This window comes from Miscanthus floridulus, chromosome 8 (genome assembly GCF_019320115.1).
Source record: "Miscanthus floridulus cultivar M001 chromosome 8, ASM1932011v1, whole genome shotgun sequence".
NCBI classification, from domain to species: Eukaryota; Viridiplantae; Streptophyta; class Magnoliopsida; order Poales; family Poaceae; genus Miscanthus; species Miscanthus floridulus.
The window spans coordinates 50,361,392-50,376,967 of record NC_089587.1 but is presented as its reverse complement, the minus strand read 5'-3'; the positions used below and the strand labels follow the sequence as shown (position 1 = coordinate 50,376,967).

The window sequence follows — 15,576 nt, the reverse complement described above, 5'->3', positions numbered from 1 at the left end:
CATGAATCCGGCGCAGGTCGAGCTTCACAAGTGCCTCCATGGCCGGCGCGACCGCGGGCTCCACTGGATCCGGTGCAGGTCGACCGCGGGCTCCCGGTCCCCGGCTCAGGCAGGCGTGGCCCCGTCCCTGCGCGCTGCAGCGACCCCGTCCCCGCGAGATTCAGCAGGCGCGACCCCATCCCCATGCCCGCGAGCTCCAGTAGGCGTGGTGCCATCCCCGTCCCCGTGAGCTCCACCAGACACGGCCCCTTCCCCGCCCCCAGCCCAGTCTGGCGCGCTGCTGCTCGCCCGCGGCGCTGCTCGGCGTGCTGCTGCTGCTACTCGCCATGGCCGTGGCCGCGTCGGGATGGAGAGGGAGAGGAGGAAGAAGAAGATGACATGTGGGGCCCGCGCGTCAGTGACAGGGGTGATGAAGTATACGTTTTTGTATACACTGCAGCTGGGTCCAAGCCGTGTCCATACGTATTATGTGGCATATTTGTGGGAAACGAAGAATTGTAATGGCATGCTTCAAAATAGACGAATAGTAATGGCGTTCTTCAGAAACAAAGAAGTTATAATGATATATATCCAATTAACCTTTTTTTAAAAGATCTAGCATCGATTCCGGCGTGTATCTCTTATCTATCTCTATTCTTTATTCCCCATAATACACCACTCCAAATTATTCCATATAATACATACGTCACTTTAAATTATAATATAGGTACCTCACAAAACACACAGATGGACCGTACTAAAAACCTCTACCCCATCCGATGGTGCTCCGATGTGCAGTGCCCCCCTCACCATCGCGGCCCCACACCGCACGCCGCACGCTCGCGACCCCCTCCGTGCCGATCCATCTCCCTTCCAGATCGGCATCGCGATGGCGGCGGGGTGACACGGCGCTGCGCCCCCCGCGTGGGAGACGCCCACCCAGAAGACGCTCACCACCCGTCGTCCGCGACGCAGTGGAAGAGGAGCGCGACGTCGGCGTTCCTTCTCGGCGCGGCGGGCGGGGGCAGGGGCAGTGCGCGGCCTGCCGGCGCAGCCTGCTGCCATGGCTTTGAGCGGGTGGCGGCGGATCCGGGTGCGGCGTTGCAGGGGAGGCATGTGGCGGCGGCGGCGGCGACTTCTTGACCTTGGAGTCGTGCGGCGTTGCAAGCGGAGGCCTGTGGTGGCGGCGGCAGCTTCCCGAGCTTGGAGTCGTGGGATGAGGATGAAGCTCTCTTCTAGGAGTCCGTCGATGCATCTCCTGCTACTGCTATTATGGATGTGACCATCTCATTTGCTAGGAAGAAGAATCGATGGAGCTTGTTGCTGGGAGTGGAATTTTATCAAGCTGGGTATTACTGCGGGAGATGGAGCAGGATTTCTAGGATCTAGAAAGTGGCAGCGTGATTTGTGTCAAAACAGGTAATTTCTTTTTGTGGAAGTACTTATACTACCAAATTAGTTTCAGATATAAATGTCCCATGCCCAAGTTTTGAGCCAACATGTGCTTGTATTAAGTCTCATGATTTATTTGCAGATTATTAATTTCTAAAGAAAATATCATGCTCTAGATGTCATTGTCAATTATTAACAGTATGTTTCTTCAGAACAATTTCTTTATATGTTTGAGTAAATTAGTGGACCAGTTAGCTCATGTCGATGCTGACAATACAAAATTTGATAGAATTCACTTTGGATTAACGTGGCCCATAGCGTTAGCACAGGACAATTTGCCCCTTTTTCCAATCGTGTTTGGCTTGATCAGGAGACGACGTTAAGGGAGATGTTCGGATCACCGGTGTTACTGCCAATGGGGGACTCCTCGGACGAGCGCGCGCTGCGCCTAGGCCCTACCCGGCCTCGGATTCCGTCGCTCCACGACAAGCACCCTAGCTTCAGATGTCGTGCCCTCGCCTCGGATCAACAGGCTACTACCGCCAGCCGCGGCGGCGACGGATTCTGGAAAGGATGGTGAGTGAGCATTCTCTTCTTGGACGACCCTCCCGGCATGTGTGCCTGTCTTTACTAACTTTTTTGGCTGCTACTCCCGGCCCCCTGATGTCTCTCAGCTGCGGCGCCATCTGCTGCTGCTGCCTCCTCGACATGTGCTTCTGAGCGTCAAGGTTGGCGACGACATTCACCCAGCTGCTCATCAATCATCATTATTTTATTTTCCGTGAGAAAGTGTGATCATGTCATTGACGAGATGTTGAGTTGATGTCCATGAATGATCATGATGACGACCCGTAAGTGATGCACAGTGATAGCTTTTCTTTCTGGTGCTGTGGTATGTGTGTATGTATCGAGTAGTTGTTGATCCATATTTGTCTTTTGTGAATTATTATTATTTCCGGTGGCTCACCCACGTGGCAACTACTGGTTTTATAATATAATAAAATATTCTTTCATAAACACGTGCTACAGTCATGCCTCTCCTCTTCACGTACCTAATCCTATGATCAGATCTCGAATACGAGGAAAATAATGTTCTAGCTAGTTTGGCCAAATCATACATATATAGGAGTTTCAAACATGAAACCACTCATTAAAGTGATTTTTTATAGTACGAAATAGGAGGGGTTGCCCTAGAAAGAACATGATGGTTATCCAAACACATGGCCGGATTAAATATCATTAAAGATGAGAGGCTTCAAAAAAGAATGTACTTCTAGATCTGGTTCAAGTCAACTATTTTACGTTTAAATAGATTTATAGGAAATAATATCAACAATTATGATTCTAAATATATACTATGAAAATATATTCTATATTTCTATGGTGAATCTAATGGTAATTATCTAAAATCATAAACATATGTACTCTTTTATATAAAAAAAAATTGGTCCAAGTGAAGATTGTTTCACCTGTAGCTAGAAGCGCACTCCTTTTGGGATAGATGGGGTAGCTCATAATCGATCATAATGAATAGCTTTGTTAGGTGAAACCATCTAGACCCCTAATTCAGTTTAGAAAACTAATGACAACATAATCATTATAACTAATTAATGTATGTTTTACAGTGGCATTATTTAGTGAGGTCACAATGATGTATATTGTTATGGTTTTCATACCTCTAATGATGGATTTCAATTGGTCTTCAAAGGATATATGTGAAGGCTAAGGGCGAGCTATTTCTAAGTGTCATTTAGTGTTCAGTGACACTTAGATTAGTTTAGGTTCTTATTTTCTTCTTTGACGGTATTATGAATAGGGGTATGAATGGGTAGCTTCACTAAGTGAGTTTCAGACAAAAATGCATCTCCAAGTTAGGACGTAGAGCAACAAGTTTACTACTTGGGATAAAGAGCAACAGGATTGGCAAGTGATCTCCAAGTTGGGAAGGTCCATGCAAAGTGATCAAACCGTGTTTGAGAACTCTTATATGCTGGAGACGTTGCAAGGTGATCATTTTCTAAGAGCAATTAAAGGAAGATACTTGAAAGAAAAATATTTCCCAAGTGTTCGGTAAGAAGCCTAAGTGTTGTCCAAATAATGGCTGATACATGTATCGCTCCCAGAACAAAAAATGGTCGATGCATGCATTGCCCCTAGAACAAAACAGTTGTTGGAGTTGGCATTGTTGCTATTGTTGTTATGTGTTTCTAAACTCATATACGCTTTGCTTAAAACCAGATAACATATGTGGACAACAAAATATGATCAAGTGAGTAAATAAAAAGAATAATGCAGTTGAAAAGGATCAAATTTGAGCCAAATGTACAAAATCTAGAGAAAACAGACCAAGAACAGTTTGGGAGGTGTTTGGCCAATAAAAACCCAGGCGAGGCCGATTTCTTCGGGAAGGCGTATGGAGCCTAGAAAAAACTAGCCCTACTAACCAATTTAGGAACCGGCCTGAGCCGGTGTTCACTTTAAGAGTCAGTTTCAATTCTATTTCGATGGGAACTTGTCCGATTTCATGAGAAACTTACAGATTGCATGTGAGATAGGTCTCCTACGGGGATAACACTAACCCCTCTCTATATATAAGAGGATCACAACCGATTGAGGTGTTCAATCCAATTGATCAAAAATCAATCTACTTTCTTCTTTGACCTCAAGCTCTTCCAACCTCCTGCTGTCTAGCACGCCTCTCGATGAGATTTGCCCTTGTTCTAGATGGTCTTGCCGATTCTAGGACAGTTCCTCTATGCTACTCTCCGATGGGTCGTCTCTGGAGGTGTTGCTTCCTGTCCAGCCTTGTTGTTTGGATCTCCTTCTGCTGTGTGCCTTGGCTGTATGTGTCCCGAGCGATCATGCACTTGTATCTAGAAGCACACTCTTTTTGGGATGGATGGGCTAGATCATAATCATATTGTGATTATCCTAATTCAATTTTGGCGACTAATGACAACACGATCATTATGACTAATGTTTGTTTTTGCAGTGGCATTATTTAGTGAGGTCACAATGATGTATATTGTTATGTTTTCATACATCTAATGATGGACTTCAATTGGTTTTCAAAGGATATATGGCTAAGGGCGAGTTATTTGTAGGTGTCATTTGGTGTTGAGTGACACTAAGATTAGTTTAGGTTCTTATTTTCTCCTTTGACCATATTATGAAGAGGGGTATAAGTGGGTAGCTTGATCTAAGTAAGTCTAATGAGTTCCAGACAAAAATGCATCTCCATGTTGATATGTAGAGCAACAAGTTTTACCACTTGAGATGAAGAACGTATGTAAAGCAACAAGTTTTACCACTTGAGACGAAGAGCAACAAGTTTCGCATGTGATATCTAAGTTGGAAAGGTCGATATGAAGTGATCAAAGAAGTGTTTGAGAACTCTTATTATATGATGGAGACATTGTAAGACGATTGTCTCCCAAGAGCAACTAAAGGAGGATATTTGACAAAAAATATTTTCCAAGTGTTTGGCAAGAATCTTAAGTGTTGTCCAAACAATGGTCGATGCATATATCGTCCTAAGAAGAAAAAATGTTGGATGCATACATCGCCCTTAGAACAAAAATGACCAATGGAGTTGGCATCGTTGCTATTGTTGTCATGTGTTTTTAAACTCGTATAGGCTTTGCTTAAAAATCAGAGGGCATAAGTTCACAGCAAAATATGATCAAGGCGAGTCAAAAAATAATGCAACGGAAAATGATCAAATTTGGGTCAATGTACAAAATCCATAGAAAACTGGCCAAGGCAGTTTGGGAGGTGTTAAAAAACAACCCAGACCAGTTTCTTCAGGAAAGCCATGGACCCCCAAAAAAACTAGCCCTAATATATATATATATATATATATATATATATATATATATATATATATATAGAACTACTACCATGTAGCTGGCTACAAAATAACTTATTCTGTAGCCACTTTAAGTTACGATAATTACTATGTTATTTTACGAGATTATAGTAACTCCTTATTAAGTGGTTTACTATAACGTTATGGTAAATATCCCCATGTGTTATAGTAACCTAACTATTGTAAATATGTATTGACATTATCATAAATTAGTATATAAAATTATCGTAAATAGAGGTGGCTACAGAATAACTTATTTTGTAGCTGGCTACAACTACTACCCTGTAGCTGGCTACAAAATAACTTATTCTATAGCCACTTTGAGTTACGATAATTACTATGTTAATTTATGAGATTATAGTAACTCTTTACTAAGTGGTTTACTATAACGTTATGGTAAATATCCTCATGTGTTATAGTAACCCAACTATCGTAAATATGTATTGACATTATCGTAAATTAGTACATAAAATTATCGTAAATGGAGGTGGCTACAAAATAACTTATTTTGTAGCTGGCTTCTGAACATACTATCCCTATATATATATATATATATATATATATATATATATATATATATATATATATATATACACTCCCTCCGGGTTAATATTAGAAGTCATCCTGCGCTCCGTCGGCCAGAGCAGATTAGAAGTCGTCCGTGTGGCGAGGCGTGGGTCTTGGACTTCTTTGCCCCTGCGTACTTGCGCCGCGCCGCACGCTTTGTTCCCTGACGTAATTAACGCCGCACGCCTCGCCTTCCTTCCTCGCATGTTGCCTCTCTTCGTCCGAGACGCCGCGCCTCTCTTCGTCCTCGCCATGGACTCCGACTTGCCGCTCGCCCTGGACTCGGAATCGCCGCTCGCCGTGGCCTCCTTGTCGTCGGACTCGATGGTCATCGCGCCGGAGTCCGTGGCTCCGGATCTTCTCGTCGAGCTGCAGGACTCCGTCCCGCCGGAGTCGGAGGTGGCGCCTAAGGACGACTCCTCCCCGCTGGACTCCGAGATGGTGCCGGAGTCCCTCGAGTTCGTGCCGGACTCCACGGCGCCGGAGTCAGAGCACGTGTTGCCGCCGGGTGCTTTTGTTTTGTTTGTGCTTGTTAATTTGCAGTCGGCCGGGCGTATAAATACGAACGGGAACCCAATCATCGTCACAGCCGAGCGTCCAACGAAAACAAGGAAAACTTGGCGCGGCAAAATGTCCAGCGAGCGCGCAGCTAGGCGTCCAACGCGCGTTCAACAAAACGCAAAAAAACGAAGCGCGCCATGGACGGAAAAACAGAAAAAAAACGCGCCCAGGCACCAGCATGCATGTCCCGCACAGTGCCATGCAAACACATGCAAAACAAAAACAAGCAAAAAAATACGACGCGGTAGGGGATCAAACCTGCACCGCGATGGTCCCCGCTCCCACCACGCTGGCCTAGCCAGTCCACCGTTGGTTTGTTTCTCATATGAAACATACCGCAATTGCATTTAATAGGAGTAGACAGGGAAAACTTACCCCTAATTAATGATTTCTTGGTATGCAGAATCATGTCCTAAACGACTTCTAAGGCCAGTCTCAATGGGGATTTCATAGAGTTTCATGGGCATTAAATATGCTGACATGGCACTGTCTTGATGAAGAGAGAGAAGATAAAAGTTTCATAGGAGTAGAGAGAGTTTCATGGGGATGAAACTCTTCTGCACTGTTTTTAAAATATGGGTGTGTTGGAAACTGGGAGTTGAAACACCTACTGAGACTGGCCTTATACCAATATGGAGGGAGTATATATATATATATATATATATATATATATATATATATATATATATATATATATATATATATATATATATATATATATTGAATTAAAGGGATTACCACCACAGCAGACCACCACACCAGACCATCATCGAAGAAACACCGAAGCCTTAGACACATCCACCACCCACTCCACCAACTCTCCACCCACACACATACACCATGAACATATGATCTCAGAAGCACTCTGAGAATCAATCCACCATTAGTAGTAATCACCCACTACCGTTGTATCACTCCACCTTGTAAATTAGAGAATAAAGGGGGTTCCCGTGATCATCCTACGCTTGTAAGGTAATCCCTAAGGTTTGTGCTAAGTGCTTGAGGTTTCTCGAAAGGGAAAGTCGTATGTAAGCTTGCTTTGTGGAAATGAATTAAGCTTTTCCGTTTGAATCCCTGCCTTCCTTTAAGCTCGTTCATATGGGGCGACGTCTCTATGCTAGGGACCCTAGAGGAGAAACCTCTGCGTGTGTTGTTCTCGTGTTAGCCCAGATAGCGGTGTTTGTAGAGAACCCTGTGTGTGTAGAGAAGTGTTCCCCTTGGGTGGAACTGCCTGGGGAGACGATAGAGCCTGAGTCCTGTGTGTTCGTGGCTGGGGATAGCAAGGGAGTAGACCGGGTTAGTCTAGTTCTGAAGCGAGTTAGTGATGCATACGGTGAGTACCGAGTAGGACTGTCACAAGCATAGTACGCACGACCGGCTGAATTGTTGGTCTCGCCAGCCTACAGAAGATCCTTAGAAATAATCCGCATAAGCATATTCACTAAGCACCAGATTAGCTAATCGCGAAAGCGACATATCAATATTTATATTCACTAATTGAGCGCTCGCTCATCCAGCGTGCATAAAATATTTGAGCGTGAAAGCGACGCTTGCCTTGAATAGTGAAGTGGTTGAGCCACTCCCGGTGAGTGCTCGGGCACTGTTCATATCCCGAATTTGAATAGTAAACGCAAATTTGAATAGTAAATCTGAATTTGAATAGTGTTGTGAATAGTAACTCAGGAATTCTAAAATTTGAATTTTGAGTTCCGAGTTCGCTTCTCATCACGAATGCTCAAGCAGAAGACAACCACCGAAGCCTCAGACACATCCACCACCCACTCCACCAACTCTCCACCCACACACATACACCATGAACATATGATCTCAGAAGCACTCTGAGAATCAATCCACCATTAGTAGTAATCAACCAAATTCAGCCAGCCAAACGAGGCCTACGAGACATAAATTATAGCATCCTCCTAGTAACTGATGGCCATGGTGGTATTTTAATCTGCTGGCATGCATGATTGAGTGATCGGTCGAGTACTATCAATAGCACTGTCCTTAGTAACAAAGGAGCCAGCACCGCATGCCTATCTTTGATTTAATGTTTGCAACATCAATCATTCGGGCATGGAAGACCATACCAAAGAATATATCCAGAAGGATACTATCTGTGCGCGATGGAGGACAGCGCAAAAGGAATATACAGTCACTCTACTGTAGCATACTGTAGCTAGGACAATTATTCTCTGTCCAGCTATCCAGGCAACAGTAAAGGAATTGAAGACGTCGGCCGCTTCCTTAAGCACAAAGGCTTCTCAATCAAATAATTGAAGACTTCACCTCGAAGGAACGTTAGAAGATAAGGCTCGCTCCTTCAGACGATAAGAATGAAGGACGCTCTCTCAGTGCTATAAAGGGGGACGCTGGGTGCATTCATTCATCATCGAAGAACCACCACACCAGACCATCATCGAAGAAACACCGAAGCCTTAGACACATCCACCACCCACTCCACCAACTCTCCACCCACACACATACACCATGAACATATGATCTCAGAAGCACTCTGAGAATCAATCCACCATTAGTAGTAATCACCCACTACCGTTGTATCACTCCACCTTGTAAATTAGAGAATAAAGGAGGTCCCCGTGATCATCCTGCGCTTGTAAGGTAATCCCTAAGGTTTGTGCTAAGTGCTTGGGGTTTCCCGAAAGGGAAAGCCGTATGTAAGCTTGCTCTGTGGAAATGAATTAAGCTTTTCCGTTTAAATCCCTGTCTTCCTTTAAGCTCGTTCATATGGGGCGACGTCTCTATGCTAGGGACCCTAGAGGAGAAACCTCTGCGTGTGTTGTTCTCGTGTTAGCCCAGATAGCGGCGTTTGTAGAGAACCCTGTGTGCGCAGAGAAGTGTTCTCTTTGGGTGGAACTGCCTGAGGAGACGATAGAGTCTGAGTCCTGTGTGTTCGTGGCTAGGGATAGCAAGGGAGTAGATCGGGTTAGTCTAGTTCTGAAGCGAGTTAGTGATTCATACGGTGAGTACCGAGTAGGACTGTCACAAGCATAGCACGCACGACAGGCTGAATTGTTGGTCTCACCAGCCTACAGAAGATCCTTAGAAATAATCCGCATAAGCATATTCACTAAGCACCAGATTAGCTAATCGCGAAAGCGACATATCAATATTTATATTCACTAATTGAGCGCTCGCTCATCCAGCGTGCATAAAATATTTGAGCGTGAAAGCGACGCTTGCCTTGAATAGTGAAGTGGTTGAGCCACTCTCGGTGAGTGCTCGGGCACTGTTCATATCCCGAATTTAAATAGTAGCCGCAAATTTGAATAGTAAATCTGAATTTGAATAGTGCTGTGAATAGTAACTTGAGAATTCTAAAATTTGAATTTTGAGTTCCGAGTTCGCTTCTCGTTAGAAGGAGCCCCCCTACATATTGGTATCAAAGCCTGGTTATTATATTTTGAATTAAAGGGATTTAATTATATTGCCGAGTCTAAACAAGTAGTCGGTATAAGATTAGTCAAATACTTTACTAATAATGGAAGATTTAGACAGTCAGATTCAATATTATGAGAAAAAATTAAGTATGATTCATGATGAATATAAAACTTCTATGACATGCAAATGGTCTGCCATAAGAGAAAAAGAACTATTCTTTAGACGAGAAATATGCAGACTTGATAATATCAAGAAAGATATAGAACTAAAGAATAAATATTTTACAACACCTGTTGTGATAAAGAAACAGGAAGATGAGTTAAAAACTAAAGACAAAGGACTCATGAAGTTAAAGAAGTTGTGCAGACAAATAATATTGAATACATTATCAGTGAAGATGAGTAATGGGAGATTAATAATAAGTTTCTATTAGAAAGTTATGAAGAAGAAGAAAATAATGCTGAAAGTTACCAAGATTTTATAGACTCCTTAGATAATGAAGAGTTACTCAATCTTGATAATGATATGGAAGGGTTAGATATAATATCTGAAGATATTAATAGTTCAAAAGAAATAAAAATAGAATTAATAAATCAAGAAGACTGTGAACATGATTGGATAAAAGGAAGATGTGATTATAATATAAAATGTACCTTTTGTATATTCTACCCTAGTCAAGAAAATAGACTTACATGTATTAAATGTTTAAAGCAAGCATGTGCTTCATGTCTAAGAACCAATAACCAAAAATGGAGACAAGAAGTAGAATTAGAATCAGATGATAAATTATTAACAAGTAGAGTCAGAAATTTAGAGAATAGAATAAATAACTTAGAAGCAGAATTAGAAGAGCTAAAGAGTAAAATAGAACTCAACAAAGTTAATAAGATAGAAGATAATCATGGAGGTCTTACTGAGTTAAAAGATCAAGCAATGGTAAATAAAAATAATAATAAAGCGTTACAACTAAAAGAAGCCATAATAAACTATGGTAGCAAATATATAGTAAGATTACCATTTAAAGAAATTATAGAAATAAGAATACCTGTAAAAGTAAAATTAACGCCTAATATCTCTTATAAAATATTAGCACTAGTAGACATCGGTTGTACAAAAAATATTATACATGATAAATATTTTGTAAAGTGTCCAGAGATAGTTCATACAATAGATCAAGATAAAGCAGAAATATCTACTGATATGTCTGGGATAAAAAAGGTTCATAATCAACTAGCTTATGATGTTGAAGTACAAATAAATAACACAAAATATATAATGGATGAAATTACAATAAGAGATCTATCTATGATACATGATGATATGATATTAGGATTAAGATTTCTATAGTTCTCTTTACAAACAACTATCATACATGAGCAAGGAATAACATTTGTCCCTTATCAAGACAAAATTCCATATATAACAGAAGTGCGAAAGACTATAAATTCTACTTCAGGAAAGACCAATTTAGAACTCCAAGGATCTAATGAAAATGTCCCTGATATTTATATAGATGAAGAGCTAGGTGAAAATATAGAAGAGTTTCATATAGCAAACTCATGCATAGAATGTATCAGTTTGCAATCATTAGCCCCAAATTGGTATAGAGATATAAAATCTAAAAAGGATATAGATAAAATTATAACAAGATTAGAAGATATTCAGATAATAGGAGAAATACCAATGAAGCATTGGAACAAGAATGGTATATTATGTAAAATTAACATAATAAATCCTGACCATATAATTAAGACAAGTCATATAGAAGCAACACCTAAAGATATAGAAGAATTTAAGATGCATATTAAAGAATTACTAAAATTAGGAGCTATAAGAGATAGCCGAAGTCCTCATAGATCAGCTTCATTTATAGTTAGAAATCATGCTGAAATAGCCAGAGGAAAGTCAAAAATGATTATCAATTATAAGAGACTAAATGATAATACCATAGATGATGCTTATAATATTCTAAATAAGCAAGAATGGATAAATAGAATACAAGGTAGTAAATATTTCTCAAAATTTGATTTAAAAGCTGGATTTTGGCAAGTAAAAATGGCAGAAGAATCAATAAAATGGACAGCTTTCACATGTCCTCAAGGTCATTTTGAATGGTTAGTAATGCCCTTAGGATTAAAAAATACCCCTGCTTTATTCTAAAGAAAAATGCAAAATATTTTTAATGAAAATCAAGAATTCATATTGGTTTATATTGATGATTTATTAGTATTCTCAAAATCCTATAAAGAACATATAGCTCATCTGAAAACCTTCTTTAGAAAGGTAGAATAGCATGGGTTAATATTGTCTAAAAGAAAAATGGAGATATGTAAGGAAAAGATAAACTTTTTAGGTCATGAAATAGGAGAGGGAAAAATCTATTTACAAGATCATATTGCAAAGAAAATCTTAGAATTTCCAGATGTCATGAATGATAAGAAAACCCTACAGCAATTCTTAGAAATAGTCAATTATGCTAGAAATTATATTGAAAATTTAGCTAAGTTAGCTGGTCCATTATATGCAAAATTAAGAAAAAATGGACAAAAACATTTTGATTCTGAAGATATAAAGTTAGTAAGAACTATTAAAAAAAGTGAAAGATTTAAAACCCCTAGAGTTACCTTTAGATGATAATTATTTTATTACAGAGACAGATGCATCCAAGTTAGGATGGGGTGCAATATTAAAGCAAAAACCACACAAATATTCTCCAAAGTTAGAAGAACAAATATATAGGTATGCTTCAGGAAAATATAAGTTAAAAGCAATAAACAATACGGATAGAGAAATTTTGGCTGTTATAAATGCAATAAATGCTTTTAGACTATATCTAGGATTTAAAGAGTTCACAGTTAGGACAGACTGTGAAGCTATATGCAGATACTATAATAAAGTCAATAGTAAGAAAAGTTTAACTAGGAGATGGGTTCTATTTAAAGATATTATTACTGGAAACGGATATAAAGTAATATTTGAGCATATAAAAGACAAAGATAATACATTGCCTGATATATTTTTACGATCTTCTATTTTGCAAGAATGAAGAGAGGAACAAGCCCTATTGGGGGTGAATGTTTCAATTTCGGAACTGAAAATAAGTTAAGAATATTTCCGCCTAATACTTATAAATTCAAACCTAGAGACCATATTGTTCTAGATGATATACAAGAATGCATTCTAGACAATTTTTGGTTCCAATATAATAATAAAAGAGAAGATAAAGGATATATGCTAGCAATATTAAATAGTTTGGCTGAATATTTTCATATGATCAATAGAAAGATACAACCGAAAGAATCATCTGTCAATATAGAGAAAAAACCCATATATGTTATATATAGGGGAAAGACACCAGGAATATATGTAACATTCGAATCAATTATAGCTCAACAAGTAGAAAGAGAAAATGATTGAGGTGTATCATGGAAAAAATATTTAGATATTGATCAAGCTCTCTCATATGCAAGAAGTATTTTGGGAGTAAATTATTTCATAGAACCAGCAGCAAAAGATTATATTCAAAAATATAAAAGGGCAAAAGATGTGAAGACAAATTTGCCAGGTGTTAATATAAGAGAAGAAGGATCTTTAAGGGTATCCACATATAAAGATGTTGTGAAAAGAGACACAGAATCATTGAATGAAGAAGTTCTTGAGAAAAAAATAAAAGAAAAACTTGAAGCAAGAATTTCTTTATTAAAGAAAGATATAAAAGAAGAAGTCTTACAAGAAGTAAGACATGAAATAAATGAAAATTTTGAAAATATAAGGAAAGACTATGAAGAAAATATTAAGAAAAACTATGACTCAAAAATGAATATACAGATATCTGATGACGATAATAATGATGATGAGATGTTGGATATCCGTGGTCATGGACAAAGACCAGAATATTAGATTTCAACATAATGAAAAGAATATCGTGAGTTGTTGTCCTAGTATAAAATATGGCAACCTAAAGAAGTGGACAACGAAGAAAATATTGAAGAGTCAATATAGACTCAGTTCAATATCAATATATTCATATAAGAAATATACTCCTTATGTTGATAAGGTTTATCAACAATTTATCCGGGGGAAGAGATAATACCAATACATGCCATGGAGATAATACCACATGCCTATTCTTGATTTGATGTTTGCAACATCAATTATTCGGGCGTGGAAGACCATACCAAAGAATATCCAGAAGAAATATCTAGAAGGACACTATCTGTGCGTGATGGAGGACAGCGCAAAAGGAATATACAGTCACTCTACTGTAGCCAACTATAGGCAGGACAATTATTCTCTGTCCAGCTGTCCAGGCAATAGTAAAGGAATTGAAGACGTCGGCTGCTTCCTTAAGCACGAAGGCTTCTCAATCAAATAATTGAAGACTTCGCCTCGAAGGAACGTTAGAAGATAAGGCTCGCTCCTTCAGACGATAAGAATGAAGGACGCTCTCTCAGTGCTATAATGGGGGACGTCGGGCGCATTCATTCATCATCGAAGAACACCACCACACCAGACCATCATCGAAGAAAGCTTAGACATCGAAGAACCACCGAAGCCTCAAACACATCCACCACCCACTCCACCAACTCTCCACCCACACACATACACCATGAACATATGATCTCAGAAGCACTCTGAGAATCAATCCACCATTAGTAGTAATCACCCACTACCGTTGTATCACTCCACCTTATAAATTAGAGAATAAAGGAGGTCCCCGTGATCATCCTGCGTTTGTAAGGTAATCCCTAAGGTTTGTGCTAAGTGCTTAGGGTTTCCCGAAAGGGAAAGCTATATGTAAGCTTGCTCTATGGAAATGAATTAAGCTTTTCCGTTTGAATCCCTGCCTTTCTTTAAGCTCGTTCATATGGGGCGACGTCTCTATGCTAGGGACCCTAGAGAAGAAACCTCTGCGTGTGTTGTTCTCGTGTTAGCCTAGATAGCGGCGTTTGTAGAGAACCCTGTGTGCGCAGAAAAGTGTTCTCCTTAGGTGGAACTGCCTGGAGAGACAATAGAGTCTGAGTCCTGTGTGTTCGTGGCTGGAGATAGCAAGGGAGTAGACTGGGTTAGTCTAGTTCTGAAGCAAGTTAGTGATGCATACGGTGAGTACCGAGTAGGACTGTCACAAGCATAGTATGCACGACCGATTGAATTGTTGGTCTCGCCAGCCTGTAGAAGATCCTTAGAAATAATCCACATAAGCATATTCACTAAGCACCAGATTAGGTAATCGTGAAAGCGACATATCAATATTTATATTCACTAATTGAGCGCTCGCTCATCCAGCATGCATAAAATATTTGAGCGTGAAAGCGACACTTGCCTTGAATTGTGAAGTGGTTGAGCCACTCCCGGTGAGTGCTCGGGCACTGTTCATATCCTCAATTTGAATAGTAGCCGCGAATTTGAATAGTAAATCTGAATTTGAATAGTGCTGTGAATAGTAACTCGAGAATTTTAGAATTCAAATTTTGAGTTCTGAGTTCGCTTCTCGTTAGAAGGAGCCCCCTACATAGACCGAGTTAGTCTAGTTCTGAAACGAGTTAGTGATACATACGGTGAGTACCGAGTAGGACTGTCACAAGCATAGTACGCACGACCGACTGAATTGTTGGTCTCACCAGCCTGCAGAAGATCCTTAGAAATAATCCGCATAAGCATATTCACTAAGCACCGGATTAGCTAATCGCGAAAGCGACATATCAATATTTATATTCACTAATTGAGCGCTCACTCATCCAGCGTGCATAAAATATTTGAGCGTGAAAGCGACGCTTGCCTTGAATAGTGAAGTGGTTGAGCCACTC

General features: G+C 40.1%; 1 long non-coding RNA gene across 1 annotated transcript; it reads left to right on the top strand.

Annotated features, from left to right (window-relative positions):
* Positions 1 to 743: 743 nt before the first annotated feature.
* Positions 744 to 2,357, top strand: LOC136471953 (uncharacterized). The gene is made up of 3 exons (XR_010762172.1): positions 744 to 1,398; positions 1,742 to 1,947; positions 2,046 to 2,357. It is a non-coding gene; the product is annotated as an uncharacterized lncRNA (long non-coding RNA).
* The last annotated feature ends 13,219 nt before the right edge of the window (positions 2,358 to 15,576 follow it).